General features: G+C 37.3%; 1 pseudogene; it reads left to right on the forward strand.

Moving 5' to 3' along the window:
* The first annotated feature begins 766 nt into the window (after window positions 1–766).
* Window positions 767–1964, forward strand: LOC105289250 (annotated as a pseudogene).
* Window positions 1965–5232: the final 3268 nt, after the last annotated feature.

A 5232-nucleotide genomic window follows, 5' to 3' on the forward strand; every position in this document is an offset into this window, starting at 1 on the left:
CCCGTTCAATCAAAAAGCAAAACAAAACAAACAATACAAGGGAAGGGAGAGAATTTGCCACACACTTTGTGCTATTGGTTATAAATAAGATAATAACATACACTTAGTTCTTGGGTTTACTTGGTACACACTTAACTGTTTTGTTCCCCTCCTCCCCAAAACACTTAATATCTTCCAAGAGAGGCAAAAATAATCCATTACAGAGAATAGTCACTTAATACACATCTTGGAAATACAGATATGAGAGAAAGAGCACAAAGTAAAACACTTCTGTCAGGAGTATCTAGCTACAAATCTGAGAAATAAATTTGAAACTGGTTAAGCAAATAGAAGCAATATATTTTATTTATTTTCCATATTAATAGGCTATTATCTCAGGGACTGACTTTACAAAAAGGATATGTATCTGTTATGTTTAATTTTTGGATATTAACATGGTCACATTCCCAGTAGATAGATACATGGAGCATATCACATCTAGAAATAGGCAATTTTTGTTTTCCCAAGCTTTTTTATTATATATTTTCTTGCAGGCAAATACATATTGAGATCGCCCTTTAAAATTATTAATTATCTTGACAAAAAAAATATGCTTTCTCTAAATAGTATTTAGTAATGAAATTAAAATGAATTTAAAATTTAAATTATTTTTTCCTCACCACACTTAGCAGAAATGTTACAGTCAGAAGACAAATTTAGATTTTTTTTCTCTGTTGAGAGAAAAAAAAACATTGATCAAGAATGAAATCATCAAGGTTGCTGGTGATGACTGCCGCGTTCATTTCCTCAATCCACTCGCCAGCACGCTGCCCTCCACCACTTCACTCGGCAAACCAGCCCCTCGACTGTGCCAGGAACTGACTGGCACCATGCCCTGCCAATACCCAGCGCTGACCGCGAAGCAGAAGAAAGAGCTGTCTGACAGTGCTCACCGCATCGTGGCTCCAGGCAAGGAATCTTGGCTACCGATAAGTCCACTGGGAGCATTGCCAAGCGGCCGCAGTCCATTGTCACTGAGAACACCGAGGAGAACCGTCGCTTCTACCACCAGCTGCTGCTGACAGCTGATGACCGCATGAATCCCTGCATTGAGGTTGTCATCCACTCACCAGATGCTTTATAAGAAAGCAGATGATGGACGTCCTTTGTCCCAAGTTATCAAATCCAAGGGCAGTGTTGTGGATATCAAGGTAGGCAGGGGTGTGGTACTCAGGAACAAACGGCGAGATAACCACCCAAGGATTAAATGGGCTGTCTGAGCGCTGTGCCCAGTACAAGAAGGATGGAGCTGACTTTGCCAAGTGGTGCTGTGTGCTGAAGTTTGGGAAACATACACCCCCTCAGTCCTTGCCATTATGGAAAACGCCAATGTTCTGGCCCATTATGCCAGCATCTGCCAGCAGAATGGCATCGTGCCCATCGTGGAGCCTGAGATCCTCCCAGTGGGGATCATGACTTGAAGCGCTGTCAGTATGTAACTTAAAAAAGTGCTAGCTGCTATCTACATGGCTCTGAGTGACCATCACATCTACCTGGAAGGCACCTTGCTGAAGCCCCAGGCCATGCCTGCACCTAGAAATTTTCTAACGAGGAGATTGCTGTGGCAACTGTCACAGCGCTGTGCCGCACACACAGAACCCCTCGCTGTCCCTGGGATCACCTTCCTATCTTGACGTCAGAGTGAGAAGGAGGCATCCATCAACCTGAATGCAATCAACAAGTGCCCCCTGCTGAAGCCATTGGCCCTGACCTTTCCCTATGGCCGAGCCCTACAGGCCTCTGCCCTGAAGACCTGGGGTGGAAAGGAGAACCTGAAAGCTGCCCAGGATGATTATGTCAAGGGAGCACTGGCCAACAACCTTGCCTGCCAAGGAAAGTACACCCCAAGTGGTCAGGCTGGGGCTGCAGCCAGCCAGTCCCTCTTCTCATCTAACCATGCCTACTAAGTAGAGATGTTGGAAGGTTGCCCCGTCAACACTCCAGGCCCTGCCCTCACCCACATTCCTGAAGAGGGGGCCACATTCGGGGCTCCAGGCTGCTCTTTCCCATCACTGTTGCCTCCCGTGTGACATTGGTGCATGGTGTTGTCTGTGAATGCTAATCCCATCGCCTTTTCCAACCCAGTGCCAATAAACAACTATTTAAAGGCGGGGTGGGGTGGAGAATGAAATCGTCAAAATAAAAGTTTACGATTTTAAGGACTTCACAGGGATATTTCATGAAATTTAGGTAGCAAGCCGAAAATGTATGGTTATCTTATGATTTAAGATAAAGCATTAGTTTAAAATTGTTATATAAAATATATATGTTATATCATATACATATGAGTTACTTTGCTCAAGCCTTCTTTGACTAAAATATTTTTATTACACATTTAAAAACAATAAATATTTATCACTAATAAGTAGTTTTTTACACCTAAACATTGATTATATTGATTTTAATTCCTTGAACAAATATAAGTATCTTTTCAGAGCATAAAATAAAACTGAAATAAAGTTTCTACTGAAACTCATTTATGTAGTTCAAATAAACATTTATGAGTGTCCAATATCTGCTATGAGATAGAATACAGTAGATAATATCTAAAATATATATTTACCCTTTATTCTTACACCTCATTAATTTAAGGAATTTTTGTTGTTGTTAAGAAAGTCAAACCTCTTGACTCTTCATGACATAGAGAGGAAAGTAACTGGGATAGCGATGATGGCTACCAAAGCCTTGGAGAACACAGAAACAAATTTTTTGTGCTAGGTAAAATATCTAAAGCAACAAATACAAAATCTTTTCTTGTTATTTTATTTGTCCATTTATGCAGATAATCGTAAGTATAAAAAAACACTAGAAAAATTTGTTTCTAAATGTTAACACTTATTGTCTTATACAATAATGAAGAATGATGAATACATACATAAATGATGGTGGTAAACAACTAGTCGGTTCACAGCAAATTAAGTTAGTTAATTATATTTTGAAGTCAATGACTCTTTGAAGTCAAAATCAATTGACTCTTTGAATAAGTTGTGAATGCTTTGAGTAGTAAAATATTATTTATCTAAATATAAATAAAGTTTTGGAAAAAGATATACCTGTTGAAGGTGCTCTCAGTGTCCTGGCTTATTACCTCAGCATACCCAGGTCTTTTATATACCATAGTCTCTTACCATGAACATCTACAGCTCTTTGCATAAGGATTTCTCCAACCAGAAAATTCTCTGTCTTTACACTTGGCAGTCCATAAAGGCTAGAATTTATCAGCCTAGGAATAGCACTCGAAAAAAATGAATGAACTTTCATGCCTCTCAGAAGACACCTCAGAGCCAGGATCACCACTTTGTCTCAAAGGTCCCCAGTGGGATTGAACTTCAATCCCAGAAAGCACCAATAGGCCCTTCTAATCCCTGTCTCACTCTCTCCCTCTACCAGAAGTTCCCATAACTGCCTCTCAAAGAAACTACTTACATGGAAACTCAATCTAAGTCTCTTCCTCCTGGGGCAGATCAACCAAAAAAATTTTAGTTGATGGTTTCATAATAAATTGTGTCCTCAAAGAAAAAAACATGAACTTATTTTTAAAAATTTAAGACTATATTTAACCTGTGAAAATCTTTTGACATATCTTCCTTATTGAGCAGAGATTTTCTTCTTTTGTTTTAGATATACAGCTTTTTCATATTTGGTTTAGATATATACTTTCATAACATTAATTTTTTTAATTAGATTTTTTTGTTCATAGAAGGAAAGTTAAGATGATTTTGCTTAAGCACTCATTAAGTACTTAACTGTCCTGGATTATCTAGAAAATTCTGAGAATAGCAAGATATTTTATAAAAATGAATAAAATATTAGCATTGATCTAATACTAATTTTTTTTGCATTTTATTTTATTGTTAATTTCAAGTATACAGTACATTGGTTAGACATTTATATAGTTTCTGAAATGATCTCCATGATTACTCTATCTTCCCTCTGGCTCTACACCTAGCCATTACATTAAGGCTGACTGCATTCCCTATCCCATGCTCCCCATCCCTGTGACCCTCTATCAACTACTAATTCGTACTTCTTTAACCTTTCACTGCTTTCTCCCAGCCCCCCTCCCACGGCTGTCACCAGATTGTCCTCCATATTTGTGAGTCTGTTTGCGATTAGTTTGTTCTTTTTGTTCCTTAGATTTCACATAAAAGTGAAATCACATGGTATTTATCTTTCTCTGTTTGACCTATTTTGATCAGCATAATAACCTCTAGGTCCATCCATGTCATCGCAATAGTAGGATTTCATTTTCTTGTGGCTGAGTAATATAGTTCATTGTATATATGAACCATAACTTCTTTATCTAATCATCTGTTGATGGGCATTTAGGTTGCTTTCATATCTTGGCTATTGTAAATTGTGCCACCACGAATACTGGGGTGCATAGATCTTTATGAATTATTGTTTTGGTTTTCTTTGGATAAATACCCAGAACTACAATTGCTGGGTCAAAAGGTAGATCCATTTTTAATTTTTTGAGGAAACTCCAGACTGTTTTCCATAGTAGCTGTACCAGTTTGCAATCCCATCAACAGTTCTCTTTTGAGGGTTCTCTTTTCTCCACATCCTTGCCAACACTTGTTCTTTGATTTATTAATTATAACCATTCTGACAGGTATGAGGTGATTTCTCATTGTGGTTTTAATTTGCATTCCTCTGATGAATAGTGATCTTGAGTATCTTTTCATATGTCTATTGGCCATTCGTATTTCCTCTTTGGAGATATATCTATTCAGGTCTTCTGCCAATTTTTTTAATTGGATTATTTTGTTTTTTTTTTAATTTGTTTTTGTTTTTCAGTTGTATGAGTTCTTTATATATTTTGGCTATTAACCCATTATCAGATATATCATAAGCGAATATCTTCTCCCATTCAGTAAGTTGTCTTTCCGTTTTGTTGATGGTTTCCTTTTCTGTACAAAACCTTTTTTAGTTGTTTATTTTTTCTTTTGTTTCCCTTACCTGATGAGATATATCCAAAAAGAAATTATTAGTAGCAATATTAGAGAGATTACTGCCTATGTGTTCTTCAATAAGTTTTATGTTTTGGGGTCTTACATTTAAGTCTATAATCCATTTTGATTGTCTATTCTTGTATATGGTAGAAGAAGGTGGTTTAGTTTCATTTATTTTGCATATATCTGTCTAACACTATTTTGCCAACACCATTTATTGAAGAGACTGTCTTTACCC

The sequence above is a fragment of the Pteropus vampyrus genome, unplaced genomic scaffold (genome assembly GCF_000151845.1).
Source record: "Pteropus vampyrus isolate Shadow unplaced genomic scaffold, Pvam_2.0 Scaffold2, whole genome shotgun sequence".
NCBI lineage: Eukaryota > Metazoa > Chordata > Mammalia > Chiroptera > Pteropodidae > Pteropus > Pteropus vampyrus.